Source organism: Crocodylus porosus, unplaced genomic scaffold (assembly GCF_001723895.1).
Source record: "Crocodylus porosus isolate Cpor-Errol unplaced genomic scaffold, CroPor_comp1, whole genome shotgun sequence".
NCBI lineage: Eukaryota > Metazoa > Chordata > Crocodylia > Crocodylidae > Crocodylus > Crocodylus porosus.
In genome coordinates, this window is record NW_017728951.1 from 28251065 (window position 1) to 28266869 (window position 15805).

Below are 15805 nucleotides of genomic sequence, written 5' to 3' on the forward strand. Positions count from 1 at the left end.
AGCACTTATCAGAAGTTGGAGCTGCCTTGTGGCTGACTGGGGCCCTGCCCACACAGTACAAGAAAGGGTGAGAGCCCCAGCATCCCAAGCCTGGGCTCTCCTGCCCCTCTGCTGTCCTGTGCTGCCTGGGAGGCTCTGCCAGGAGGCCCTGGAGCCCACCTCACCCCTGCTTCTAAGGTAAGCAGAGGCTTTTTTCCCCCATTTTTTTCCTGTTCTTTTTCTGGGGGTTTTTTTCAAGTGATGGTACCTGGGGTTGTAGGGGTAGCCTTGGGGTCCTGCGGGTGCAAGTGGAGGGGTGAGGCTGGGTGGGGCAGCTATTTCAAGGTCTGGGGGAGCAGGGGTGAGGCTGGATGGGGCAGCCATTGGGGGGGCTACAGCAGCTGGTAGGGGATGGGGCCAGGTGAAGCAGCAATTGGGGGTCTGTGGTGGGGCATGTGGGACTTGCAGGGTGGGTGGTAGCCCCTGCAGGGGCCATATGGCCCCTGTTGGGGAGGCATACCCCTTGTATGACAAACCCCCTGTTGGGGGGCTGAACCCTGTTGGGGGGGCCAAACCCTTTATGTGGGGGACAAACCCTCTGTTGGGGGGCTGAACCCCTTGTGTGGGGGCTGAAACCCGTGTCTGGGTCTGAATTTCCTGTTGGGGTGGCGTAGCCCTTGTGTAGGGGATGAACTCCTTGTGTGGGGGCCATTGCCCTATGGGAGCCCAGTAAAATACGTATTCATGAATTCACAAAACCTGTATTTAGGGTTCACTTTATTATTATGATAATTATGCTTTAACACTTTCATTATATCAATAAAACATTGTCCAACTAATCGCTGTCTCTGTCTCTGTCTATCTCTGTATTTATAGTGGTCTTTTGTTTTACTTGTGGAGGAACATGGATTTGGGGGTATTTTAGAGTGTGACTTTGGGATTTTTTTAATCAGGGTTTTTTCAGTTTTCCAATAGGAAACACCAGAATTCCTGCTAGGGAAGCCAGTGGCAGGATCTTGCCTGCTCAGAGCTGGCACCTTGGACCTATCTGGCTGTGGCTGACCTTCTGGCCAAATGGGGCCAGGAGGACATGCTTTGACAGTTCAAAGCAGGCCACCACACCCAGAACATCTTCTGGGTAATAGCTGCCCAGATGGCCAGACACGGGGCACAAATGGCAGTAGTGCTGAACAAAGACCGCAGTCCACTGGCAGCTGACCCAGAGGGGCAGATGCCTTTACTATCTCTGCAGTCACCAGCCAGGTCTGGCAAGTGCACAGCAGGTCAGAGCCAGGCAGCAGCCCCCACTGCCAGACTGCTGCAGTGGGTAGAGGGTACAGGGAACTCTCAGGGCTGCTTCAGCAGTCCAGCTGGCACAAGAGGTAGTGTCCCCAGGTACCAGTTGGCTAGGCCCCAGAATCTCCTGAGAGCTGAAAGCCTTGAGGTACTTGCCAGGATGACTTTTTTATACTGCTGGGGACAGCACAGGTGCTGGCCCCGGACTCTAGCTCCCCCCTAGCTGAAGATCCAGGAGGAGCCAGGCAGTGTTATTTTGCCCCAGGTGGCACAATTTGCTCCCCAACAAAGTGCATGTCCAAGCACATGCGCTGAGGCAAAAAGTCCCAGCTCAAATTTGCACCGCTTCTATTTGAGCTGCTGCAAGCACACGTGCTTGCATGTGTGGATGCGCCCTTTGTCTATGATATTCTTACCTCAGCTTGATCTCCCTCATTCCAAAAAAGGAAAGAAAAAAGAATACTAGTCATATCAATTTTTTATTAATATTATGTATTGCAGAAACATGTTTAATCTTCTTTTTACTTGTAAAATTTCCCCAGACTTCTTTCAGCATAACAACTTTTCAGCTTCATGTATCTTTCTGAATGCCTCTATCTTCACTTTTTCTTTAGCTATTTTAGTTGCAATTTTTAAATTGACTTTCACTTTATTTCCTTTTTATTTCTAATTTGTTAAAAATCATTTCTCTGACATCCCCCAAGAAAACAGGTTCTTTTTCTATATGTAAATATGACCTAGTAATTGAGAGATGCAAAAAACTGGGAGTGGTGCATGATGTATATGTAATGTATGCAAACAGTCCTTTTGAATCTGTGGTTGCTTTGAGATACTTGAATGTTTATACTCAATAAAATCAGCAGCACGATGGAGAAAGGCTGTTTTGGCTGACTTTGCAGAAATGCATCTGGAAGTTCAGAGATTCATTTTGTTGCAAAACGATTGCTATGGCAACTAGGATTATTCCCTTAAGAAAAAATGTTTAACAAAACAAGATGAATATATAACATTTTAACAAAATTCCCATCCAACACCTAAACATGACAAGTTTTATGATGTAAATTATTTTTGCCCATCCCAATCTTTTGTGAGTCACCTTTATCATTTCAGGCAACTTTATACTTTGCAATCTTTATTTATTTATTAATTAGTGTTATTTTCTATTTTAAAATATTAAAATACCCATGCGGTTTATTCTTGGTTAAAGCTCATTAGTACCTTTGGACAGTATAATGTAGAATAAAAACAGAAAATATATTGTAACTATCATTGCACTGTTTTACTTAAATTCTGTGTGTCTGGTCCCTCACACTGTTGACAAATCAGGTCACAGCTATAGAAATCCAAAATGCCATTTCCAGGGGGAAAACAAGCAGACTTTGGGGATTCAGTTATCCCTACTCTTTTGTTCTTCGTCTTTCTGAGGGTTTACTGCAATTTACTGCCTAACACAGCAATTTACTGCAAACACAGCAGAAAAACATACCATGTGAATATTCATTAATGATATGATAAGCAGCACCCAATAGTTTAAAGCAGGACTAGTAGCTGCTGTTAATTAAATTTTGAAAATCTAGCATACTATGACTCACACAGGGGCACAGTGTTTGATCTTCCAGTTAAGTCCTAACTTTATTTATAAGGATTATTTCTGACTGAGGAACCAAATAAGCTCTCCATTTGTTGCTGGACTGGATCTAAAGGGGCGTTATGCTATGAGAGGAATGCCCAATCAGTCTTTAGTGTCTCTGTGGTAACATACAACTTTGGTGTCAGTAATAGCTATTATGTACAGTTTTGTCCTGTTAGGAGACAGACAATGCCTAGCAAATAAGTTTGTATCAGCCATGAAGAAATATATTTCTTTTTCCTAGAGTTACTCCAAACTTACTCTTCTGAAATTAGAATCTGGCTGACATCTAAGTCCAACAGAAAGATAATCTTGCATTGTTAACATTTGTTAAAACTTGCGCAATTGTTCACCAGACACCAGGGTGCTGGGCATGTAGGAATATATAAAGTAGAAGGATACATACAAATAGAAAAAAAATGGAACAGACCTTTAGCGAACCTGCCCTACTGAAAAATATATCTGTCATTTTAGCATCGCAATTTATCATTTCTTGAAGCAATGTCAGCTGCTGAGTTAAGAAACCGTAAAACTTAGTTGACTTCTTTACTTTAATACTCAGTGAAGCCATGAAGAGGATTTTTCAAGTCCTAACCCAGGAATTTAGAAGAGCATTAGTTTTTCTAGACAGAACATTTTAGAACTTGATGTGAATTAAAAAGAAAATCTTGGGTGTACTATGAATTACTATTTTGCTTTAGCTTACAAACCAGTTACTATTAAATACACTCGCATACCATTCTGGGCAAAGATGTCCCATACAAAAGTTAAGTTATTAATGATTTTTACTATGTTCCTTCACCTATAAGATGCTCAGAAATTTAAAGAAGCATCCAAATTTTCTGCCTCTCAATTTAAGGAAAAAATCAAGAATGGAATAAAAGCACACCTATGACTTTAAGTTTACTTAAAAAAAACCCTCAAATTTAAAAGACAATCTTTTTAAAGGAAAAATAGTTCTTTCTTAAAAGCATGCCATATTCAAAAGAATACAGTATTTCATTTTAATCAATATATTATTATATGCTTTAGTTGTTAAATTTGTTGTTATACCTGTTTAAGTACATGAGCACCAATACTTTAGGCAGAAAAAATGTTCTTGTATCTCTCATTGCTCTCATTGGAATATTTACATTCACTTTCATTCATGTTTTTGAGCCATTAGAATTTTTGGCTCCTTAATAAAAAGTTAGATGTTAATTCTCCAAAAGTCTATACAAGGCCTATTTTCTGTATCTTCTAATTAATAGTCAGCATAGTTAATAATGAGAGAAGGGATGGAATTGACAGGATACTATGGTATCAAGATTGTATCTAAAACAACATTTCCATTAATAAGACATCATACATAAGATTTTACTTTGAAACAATGGTTCCCCTAGTGCTAAACATTTTTCTCTCACCCAGCTACAGAATGATTCATTGCTGCTGCCACTTTGTGTTCAGAAATAAGAGTAAAATTCACAAGTGCTGTGTAAAGTGGTAGAAATGTAAGCCCTTATACTAATTTAGGCTCCTTTTCTTTCTTTTCTAATTTAGGCTCTCACAGACTTTCTTGCACCCATTTGGCAATTTGTGTTGTCTAAGGGACTTTAAGATGACTCCATTTATGTGCTGAGAAGCTGTAAGAGGGTGCAATTTTAAGTAGAGTGAGAGTATATTATACCATTTTACATTTCCTCTATGTATATATCATCTTTGATTTCCACAAGGAATTGTAAAGTAGCTGTAGATAGAGCTACAGATCTTGAATAGAAGACCATGAGCTAGTATAGAAGTAGTATAGTAGTAGTAGTATAGTATAGATGAGGGTTAGAGGGAGGGGCGTATCTTGAATAGGTTTTGAATCAAAGACTATGAGCTAGTATGCAAGGATAGGAGGGGCGCAGGGTATTTGACCCATACCGTTCACATCACCATTTGCCCTCAAGATGCCTACAACATACATGACAAATTTCTTATAGCAACTTAAAAGAATAAGGCAAAAATCTCATAGCTTCATAGTTGGTAGGGCTGGAAGGGACCTGAGCAGATCATCAAGTAAAACCCACTGCCATGGCAGGAAACAGTACTGGGGTCAAACAACCCTGGCGAGGTGTTCATCTAGCTTCTTCTTAAAGACCCCCAGTATAGAAGCCAGCACCACTTCCGTTGGAAGTTGGTTCCAGATCCTAGCCACCCTGACAGTGAAGTAGCGCCTCCTGATGTCTAGTCTGAATCTACCCTCTGCCAGCTTGTGACTGTTATTTCTAGTCACTCTTGGAAGCGCTCGAGGGAACAGAGACTCCCCCAGTGTCTGCTGGTCCCCTCTGACTAGTTTGTAAATGGCCACTAGATCCCCCCTCAGACTTCTCTTCTGGATACTGAACAGGTTCAGGTCCCTTAGCCTCTCCTTGTACAGCCTGCCCTACTGACCCCTGATCATGCGAGTGGCCCTCCTCTGGACCCTTTCCATGCTGTCCACATCCCTCCTGAAGCGTGGCGCCCAGAACTGGATGCAGTACTCCAGCTGCAGCCTGACCAATGTTGTGTAGAGAGGGAGGATCACCTCCTTGGACCTGCTTGAGATGCATCTGTGGATGCATGACAAGGTACAGCTGGCCTTCCTGACCACGTCCCCACACTGTCAGCCCATGTTCATTTTGGCATCAATAATGACTCCAAGATCTTTTTTTGCCTCTGCACTGATGAGAAGGGAGTTCCCCAGCCTGTAGGTATGCTGCTGGTTCTTCCTCATCAGGTGCAGTACCTTGTACTTGTCAGCGTTGAAACCCATCCTGTTCTCATCTGTGAATCCCTGTAACCTGTCTAGGTCCGATTGCAGCCTATTCCTCCCTTCTAGCGTGCCCACTTCCCCCCACATCTTAGTGTCATCTGCGAATTTGAACAGGGTGCTTTTTACTCCCTTGTCCAAGTCGCTGATGAAGATGTTGAACAGTGCAGGTCCAAGTACTGAGTCCTGCAGAACCCCACTGCCCACATCCCTCCAGATCAAATAAGACCTGTCCACCACCACTCTCTATGTGCGGCCCTCCAGCCAGTTAGTGACTCATTTGACTGCATAGGTGTCAACGCCACATTCCCGTAGTTTTTTAATGAGAATGGGGTGAAAGACAGTGTCAAAGGCCTTCCTAAAGTCCAGAAAGACTATGTCCACTGCTGCCCCTGCATCTAAGGATTTTGTAACCTCATCATAGAAGGCCACCAGGTTGGTCTTACAGGACCTGCCTCTAATGAACCCGTGTTGGTTACCCCTAAGCATAATATCTCCTGCTGGCCCCTTGTGGACATGCTCCAACATAATTCTCTCAAAAAGCTTACCCAGGATTGAAGTAAGACTAACCTGCCTATAGTTTCCTGGGTCCTCATTCCTCCTTTTTTTTGAAAATGGGAACCACATTGGCCCTTTTCCAGTCCTCTGGCACCACACCAGAGCATCATGAGTGCTCGTAAAGCCATGCCAGGGGTCCTGCAATGACCTTTGCTAATTCCCTCAGCACTCTGGGGGGAAGATCATCCAGACCAGCTGATTTAAATACATCCAGTCCCTCCTGAAGATCCCTGACTAGTTCCTCATTGACACTTGGCCTAGGTGCTCCTCCCTGGGGCTTATGGGAGTCCCAGTGGGGTGGGGGTGACCCGGTCCCTGCTCAGGAAAATGGAGGCAAAGAAATTGTTAAATAAGTTAGCTTTGTCATCTGGTGCTACGACCAGATTTCCTAGCGTGTCCTGCAAGGGCCCCACATTACCCAGTACCTTCTTTTTACCTCCTATGTATTTAAAAAAAGGACTTCTTGTTGTCCTTGATCTGGGTAGCTAGTCCCAGTTCCATCTCTGCCTTGGCCTTCCTGACCATACCTCTACAGCCCCGAGCAACCGCAGTATAGTCCTCCCTGGTGATGGCCCCTCCCTCCAATTGGGTGTACGCCTCCTTATTAGCTAGGAGACATTTCCGTATGCTTTTGGTGAGCCAAGGGAGCTTTTGCGCCTTCTTGCCCCCTTTGATCCATGTTGGGATTACCTCCCTTTGGGCTTGGAGGATCATCTCCTTAAGGAATGACCACTCTTTTTGGACACCTGACTCCTCTCCTCTCTGGGACCTCAGTGCCTCCCGGACTATTGTCCTTACCTCATTGAAGTCCACCCTCCTGAAGTCTAGGGCTGCTGCCTTGCTGCAGGCCTTTGCCACCTTGTGCTGGATGTTGAATTCCAGCAGGCGATGATCACTGTTGCCCAGGTGGTCGAGCACTCGTAGACCCCTCACCAGGTCATCGCCCGTGGCCAGAACCAGGTCCAACAAGGCATCTTCCACATTACCTAGCAAAAAACATATAAAGGGATAAGGCTGAGCTAAAGCCTGAAACTGAAAAGTGCTCAACTTTGATGGAGGCTGAACAGATGCTGCCTCTTTTTATTCAAATCACAGCCTGTGCTGTGGCCCCAGAAGCACAATTCCAGCCAAAATCCAGGACCTCCAAAGGAAGAAAGCTACTAAAAGGAGTCTCCAAACACAACTTCACATGAGGAGGAGTCCCTCCCTGCTTTTCCCTAATTTCTTCCTCTGGGAATAACACCCACTATTTGTTCTCTAGAATTAACACAGTACACTGTAGTCAGTTCTTAAAGAGGAGGGCAGCATTTATCTCCACTCTTGGGGTATTAGCTACTGCTAGCTGAACTGAGCTTAAATGAAAATCCATAGTACCTTAAATTACTTGCCAAGAGGTAAGCACATTTGTTTGCTGAAGCACCAAATTGAGTCTGCCTGGTCAGATAAGTAATATTTCATACAGGGTTCTTTCTTTTTTTGCCATGTAACTTTTTGCTTTAAAAAAAGGCAAATTACCAAATGAAAAATAAACTTAATAATAGACCCCTTGAGCATGCACACCACTAATTTAGCTTGCAGCTGTTAGCAATAGGTATTATTAAGTGGCTGAAGGAACTGACTTACAAGACAAGATAAGGAAAGACTGGTTCTTAACTTTTAGATTGTTAGTTCTTAGGGGCAGGAAAGCTGTCTTTTTTGATTCATGTCACAGTTTTAATGTTCTTTAACTTTGCTCTTATTTATGTATATTCTTGGGTTAAATTTTGCTGCTTTTTAACAAAATAATATTTTCTCTTCCAAATCTAGTTTCAAAATGAGGTAGAAGAAATTAGATTATGTCCAGATTTGCTAGATGAGTTTCTGCATGCTGAAATGAAATTTGTGAGGCACAGTTTATTCAAACATTTCACAGAGACAAGTTAAATGACGAACAACAGGCTTGGAATCCCGTTTTACCAGTGGGTTGAAAAATGCTGACTTCTTTTGGAACATCACCCTCTGCTCTGCTTGATATTTAAGTTCATTTGATATGTTTAAATAAATTACATGTTACAAACATTATCATAGTGTAGGTGGACTTGTCCTCTGGGACTTTCCTGACATGGATTAATATAGCCGTATTACACAGCAGAGTTTTGAGCCAAATATAGTACCTCAGGGATTCTGTTCTTCTTCTAATGTGGTGGTTTAAAAAAAAAAGAAACAATGAAAATTTAACACATAAAGGATATCAAATGAAGTGTTTATTCCAGAAATCTGCACTGTTACAAATGCTGCATTATAATCATGGAGGAGGCAAATACATACAGATAACTATAAACACAAAGGATCAGTCCCTTTCCCAGACAAAACTGGCCCTGTCCTTATCTCTGCCAAGTAGAAATCAGAAGATACAATTTGTATATATCATAGCCATGCACATAGAACATGCTCTCCTCAAATTTAATATTAAATTATGACTGTTTCACATTTTTCACTTTAGATTTTCTCCTAGCAATGCCATTCTCTTTTATAGACTTGCCCTCACATACATTAAACAGGAGGTGAATATTTTCCTTTTATCAGTTTTTATACTGCTGTCTGACACTATAGATTGTTGAGGTCATCAACATGTTGAACTGGCCCAGGTATCCTGTATCAGGCAAGTTTTCTAGGGACCAGACATCCAGAATTTACTGAATAAGCTTGTAGCCATTTGAAAATTAGTTAACAGTTTACTTCTTGTTGTGACATATCTACACCACAGACCAGTTCTTGTTCCATTTATTACACTTTTAAGTGTTTTTCTAACCTAAGAGCAATAATATTCCACCCTGCTCACGTTCCTGAAAATTCATTAGTGCATCTACTTTGCAACATACCGCCATGTTATCCTTAAGACTATTTCAAAAAGTAGTGAGGAGGAGGAAGACCCACTCACTTTTTGTAGTAACAGTTTTTCAGGGACATTAACAGGTGGAATAGGATTGCATTTAGATACCTAAATCCATTTATGTATCTAGTAGGTGAAATAAAAGCTGGCCCTATGTTTCCTTAGAACACTTATCAATTCAATGTTACATAGTTCATAGTCATCTTTTTTATGTCAGTCTTGAAAAAACCTCTAGGGTGCATCCCTATGTGCAGGAATGTGCATTTCCCAGGGGAAAAATTTCAGTGGCATTTATTTGTGTCACTGTTAGTTGTTCCTGGGCACACACTTGCACACATGCTTCTGTTTTTTCCTTGATTAGCAATGGTCTTGAGTGTTTAAAGCTACTTATTCAACAGAGTGCTGCTAATTTACATGAAGTGAGCATCTGGCCCAAACTTTCCAAGTATTTGTTTAGGTAGATCAAGGTGCTGAATATTTACTTTGAATAACTGACTACATATCTTTACTGATTGAGTCTTTTGAGATTAAGGGATTTATGCAATGGGAGTGTAGAACTCTGATTTCACACAGTGGAATTGATGGGAGACTTCCATTGCATTTCTAAATAGATCGGGAGTGGAAAGTGCCAAGTGAACAAATTACATTTTTAAGCAACACAGTATTGTTAAATATGAACATAAAGCATACAGACCAAGGTTGTTTGAAAAATACAGCCTAATATATGACCATGACCTAACAGCTATGTTGGATCACCATACAACATTTCAGTGTATCCTGAATATTAACGTAAGTGCTTTAGCTGCTTTCCCTTGAGAAAAAAATGACAATGCAAGCTAATTTCAATTAACTACATTTGATTGTAGACAGTCATATTCAACATATTTCATTTTCAGATGACATGAACTTTCTGTTGATAATTTGTGTTCTAAGTATCCTATTGCAAAGCATGTGACTACTATAATTTATAATTTGGCAACATCAATATCCAATATAATAAATTCACAAGAATTACTAAAGGACTATAAAAAGTTTGCATTGGTTAATACAGATGACTTATTTTATTGACTACTTCATTTGACTAAAAAAGATGAGTAGGTGCACAAAGTGAATCAACACAACAGTCAAAGCATATTTCAGCACACTTTCTCATTTATATATGCAGTTCCTTTTATGTTTTTCTGAAAGGCTGTGTGTTTTTTCCACTCTTTGTAATGTAGATTGTAATTTTACCTTTTGCCTTGATTACTTTTCTGATTAATTTCAACCATTATATCAATTTAGTATCATCTCTTTCAAGAGTCAGCTCCCTCTTTTCCTCTGTACTAAAATATTGCTTTCCTTTTTTAAAAAGAAAGGCATAATGACATGTCCAAAGTTGCGGAGGAAGGGAAGAGGGAAATATGCATCTTAGATGCTTTTGTTCAATGAGCATTAGCTTCTGTGGAAGTTGTCTACACATGCTTTATATCTGTATTTAATACCTAATGGATTTTTCATGTCTTCATAACCACAGTGATTCTCCCCCATTCTCCTCCTATGCCATTATTCACAAAAAAAAATCCAAACTTTTCCATTCCTTTATTATGTATCCTGGTGTATATTTCACCTTTGTCAGCTCTGTGTTGCTTCTGGTCTGTTTTCTAGATTGTATAGAATTCAAGGATTTGGAACCAGGGAATGTCAGGGGATATCTTTTATTGGACCAAATATATAGCTGGGATAAAGTTAGACAAGCTTTTGAATGCAAAGAAAGCATTCTTCTTCAGGTCCCAGTTCTTCTAGATTGTAGTAATTTCCCCTTTCCCCTCATCTCCCCTCAGTCTTGTTACCATTCTATTTTCCCATGTTATGTTTTATCCTTCTATCATCTATGATCAGAAGCACCTAAGCATGATGCTTAACCCATTTAAGCAGTTTCGTAAATCTCAGTGGGCAAAAGTAAACTACTTGTGAGTAAATGCTCCTGGGCAGGCATCTACACATGCAGAGAAGCAGGAGCAGATTTGCCAGTAATGGCAAAAAACTGCTCCCACTTCCTGGGGCTGTACAATGGGCTCCTGCTGGCAGGGAGCTATATCTGGCTGGGGCTGGGACATTAGACCCTGCCACTGAGGGTTGCCTGCTGTTGGGGCAGGGACGGTGTCACTAAGCAGGGAGCTCCTGGCCCCAGCTCCCTGATCAAGGGCAGGAGACTTGGAAAGAGCTTCAGGGGAGGAACATGTCCCGGGGCAGATCAGGGCAGGGGGCTGGGACCTACCCTACCCCTGCAGCTCTTTCCAAGCCCCGTACCTCACTCACCCAACTGGGGACCTGCCCCTGATCAAGACAGTTCCCAGGCCCCACTCCATGATTGCAGGGTGGAGGCTGGTGAACCTATTCCCCATTCAGCTCTGTGAGCACAGAACTGGGTGGGAAACAGGCCATGGAGCTTGTTCCCTGCTCAGCTCAGGATAAGGATCTCCCAGCACTGGCCTCATGACCACCAAGATGGCACTGGGAGATAAAGATCTACTAGCTGCCTGTTCCCTGTTCATGGTGGCAAAGCAGGGGCTGGAAGACATGGTTCTCCCAGACCCTGCTCCCCAATCACAATCTTGGAGTGTGGGGCTTGGAGCTCCCTGCTTCTGGGAGCAGGCAACTCTTGGAGGCAGGGAGCAATTTCCTGCCCCAGAGTGGCCAGTTCACCAGAAGCAGATTTGCTCACAACTCCATGAGGTTATGGTGTCCTTTTTAATTGTCTTTTTATGTGAAACTGCCACCATTTGATTGAGAGGTATTGCAAATTTGAAGCTGGTAGACCGGATTAAAAAAAAACCAAAAACAAAAAAAACCTTTTCCCTCTCCTTTGTGGCCCAGTCAAGTACTGTAACTAAATACAGTTGGGAGTCTAGTTTGAAAGTCCATTGTTAGCATCAGCAGATCCAGGATTTTGAAATAAGGAAAGCAGTTGATGTGATGCATTATCACATATAACAGAAGGCATATTTTTAATCTAGTTAAAAATAAATTAGAAACTTTTCTAATAAGCTAGTGGCCTAGGACTATATTATTCAGTTTAAGATCAGAACCAAAGAAAATATAAATTTATTGGAATGTGCATTCATTTGCTATGTCATATATTATACATAAAAAACCCAATAAACTAGGAAAAATAATAGAAACATGTTTTTTCATTGTTCCTGCAGTCATTATAATTAAATGGATATCTCTTTTTCAGATTCATACTACAAAATCTAGCCTGTTTACCATCTTGGCACTGCATCCAATGCTTCACTGAAAGTTATTTCTACACCCAAGTCAATGTTTGTAGCTAGAGTTAAAAACAGTCTGCAGGGCTGTGAAATAGAAGCTACATTACCATGAGCAGCTAACAGATAGCAGAACTGCAAGAGAAAGGCTACCTTGATAGTTAAATATCAAAACCATTAAAAAGGAGAGAGGGTCATTAATACTGATGTCATAAAGAGTTTAGAAGGAAGCAAGTAGATTTTAATGATGATCCATAAACTCAAATGAGTCTGTCACTGCTGCCTGAATAGAAATGCTGTTGCTACTTCCAGACAGTTGATTTTAAACTTTGGGTGGACTGGGAACCAACAGGTGAGGTGGGGGTGTACAACTGCACCGATGCACCCTCCCCACCACCTCTGGATCTGCCCCTCATTGTTAGAGGTACCTCTGTGCACCAGATTAGGAGGAGCTATGTATATAAAGTTAGTTTGGAATCCAGGTTAAAGAGGGAAATTATTTCCAGAGTGAAAGGGCAGCTCCACTTCATAAGAGCTACCAGGAAGTATACCTCCAAAACTCCTGATGTACTCCCAAAAGCTCCCATGAAGGCAGCAGCTTAATGTTACAGTTTTTCCTTTTATCTTGTATGAATTGCCTTCCTTATTTTTTTTTCACTTTCTCTGCACAGTTGGAGGATATGAGGGTCTCTTAATATGTAATTGGTAAAGTAGCTAGGTCATTCTTCATTTTAGTTAATTTGTACATTTCTACTTTCCTGTTATTTTTGTCTTAACTATTGCCTTGTATCCCCCTGTGAACTTCTCCTGTATAAATAAAATATGACACTGTCAAGTTCTAAAAAAAAGCAAAAACAAACAAACAAACAAAAAACAGAAAGAAAGAATTGTGATAACTATGTTTAACAAATGGATAATTTATCAACTTGGGGTGCTGTCCTTCAACAGACATAACTTTTTATAAGTAAAGACAGTCAAAAACAGAAGTACATTAGCCAATTTTCCTTAATGCTAACTTGTATATGCAACTAGACAATATCCTTACAGAAAAGATGGCTTATATCAGCTGCAAATTATATTTCTTGGAAGCACAGGTCTCCACAAAGGGTATATACAGTATTTTATCTAGGCCTCATTTCATTACATGTATCACATTGCCTTCATCTTAGTCCATGGTATACACTGTCTCTTATAATCCAACTCTCAGCCTTTTACCAATTGGAAACCACAGTTGATTTTTAACAGTAGTTTTGTTTCATCTCTGTGGAACACAGAGAAATCATACAAAGGGTAAGAAAGGGTAAGAAAGCTTAGCAAATACTTTATTATTGCATTTCCCTGCTCTTAAATGTATCCTTACCACCCATCTTTTTGTAACTATTTAACAAAATATTAAAATATTGTTTTACTTAAAACTGTTTTGTAATGTAATCAATTACCAGGAAACATTTTAAGGAATTAAATTAGCATGACAGCTCAATGCCATTTACATAAATCCTGCTTTATGAATTACTTGTTTTTAGTGCTTAAGAGTATTACAAGTTTTTTATGTAACTGTTTGTAATCATGTACCTTCCTATAACTTACAGAATCAAAAGCAATACAGAATTATAAATATTTAAATAAAAATAATCATTTAAATGTTGTGCACAGAAGTATTTGAAAACAGATCTTTGAACTCCCTACAAATTAAAATAAACTCATGTTTAAATTACGCTCCCACTTAAACACTTTCCCATGCCCACCCCCCCCACCCCTATTTGGTGGTCAATAGGTGCACAATAATTATTACATTAATTGTGTATTGAATCAGAAGCTACAATTTATCAAACCTTAGTGGCAAAGTTAATTTGAAAACTGATGTATCTAGACATGCCATGTACTCACTAGGCACATCTAAACATGCAATTTATGCTATATGGGTTTAGTCTGCAGTAATTTACTGCAGACTAAACCCACTCTGGGCAAGCATCTACACCTGCAGCCATTTGGGAGCAGATTTGTTGCATAATGGAAATAGCCTGCTCTCAGCTTCCTCCCAGGGAGAACTGGAGGCTCTGGCCACAGCCACCTGTTGACAGGGTCCCTATTTAAAGGCCAAGGCCATTTGGTGATCCCTGGCCCCCTGCCTTTCTGGCCTGGACCAGGCTGCAGCATTCTGGCACAGCCTTCTATGACTCTGTTGCCAGAACTTGTGCCCACCTTGTGATGGATGCTGCACCCCCGGGCCCTGGGCATGATGATTTGTGCCGCAGGCTCCTGCTTCCCACCCTGCTCACCACACTTCACCGCTGTGGCAACCACCACCTGCCCCACCATGTTGTGCAGCCATGTGACCAAGCTCACCATGCCATCTGAGGCTCCCTGCCACCATGCTTCTGCTGCCCAGTCTCTGTGCTGCTGTCTAGACCCTAGCAGGGACACTGATGATGCACATATGGATGCCACCACTAATGCTGTCCATGAGCTCCTGGGGATCCAGCCCTGTGGCCTGTAGGCCCATTGGACCAGCCAGGACTAGTGGCTGCACATTATCCAGCACACCTGGGATCTTCTTCTTTTGTATGGCTTCAGGAGCAAAAGCTATCATCACAGTTTTAATTCCAAATTCCCCAACTAGACCAATGACCTGCTGCAAAGCAAGTGTAACTCCAAGATGTTGCCCTCAAACTTGTATCTGGGGCAGGATGTTATTATGTGCTTCATGGTTTGGTCAGGATTTCCACAGTCTCAAACAGGTGAGGTTTTTATGTGCCACTTGGGCATCAGGTGGCCACACCAGCTAAGTCCAGTGTGTATCCTATTAAGGGTTGTCCACATGCTCCATGGAAAGTTGAAGCCTGGCTGTTGACAGTGAGAAACAAGGGCTTTATTTAAGAAAGTGTTTTTTGCCCAACTTTTCCTCCAAAATTCTTCGTTGATGTGGTACAGGAGGTGCTCAGTTTGTGTCCAAAAATGCTTTGTGAAATCACGAGTTGGGAAATCTTGAAGGTCCCTGTGGATGGGAAGGTCCAGATTACTACTGATACACATTATTTCTTTGTATGTTGCTGCATCCTGAATAGAGGGAGAAATAATGTTTAAAAGTACTGGTAGCCACTGCACTGGAGTTGATATCAAATTTCCAGAGATAGTCCTCATTACAGAGCAGAGTCGTGTGTTGATGAGTTTGGTATGTCAATTTGAGGCCCAGACTCAGCTGTTGAGAAGACCAGGACCATAACAGAAGTGCAGAGGACAGCAGCTTTTGCACCCTTGCTTGTGCTGGTAAGCTTTTGCATGATGTTCACTCATGCCTTTGTTTTCATGGAAGTCTTTTGGAAGTGATAATGGTAGGTCCCCAAGGTAGGTAGGAGTCAGGTCATGACCTTTTTCTCCACTAAAGGTGCCAGTGATGGTGTTATGTGCCTTGTCATTGTCAAGCTCAAATGTGGAGATGTGGATTT

The 15805-nt window shown here is 41.5% G+C and overlaps 1 long non-coding RNA gene across 1 annotated transcript in view; it reads left to right on the top strand.

Annotated features, from left to right (window-relative positions):
* Positions 1-12525, top strand: part of LOC109323876 — a 14775-nt gene extending 2250 nt beyond the window's left edge. Inside the window, exons 2-3 of the long non-coding RNA XR_002104763.1 lie at positions 1567-1571; positions 12428-12525. This is a non-coding gene — a long non-coding RNA (uncharacterized LOC109323876). The remainder of the gene's footprint in view (positions 1-1566; positions 1572-12427) is intronic.
* The last annotated feature ends 3280 nt before the right edge of the window (positions 12526-15805 follow it).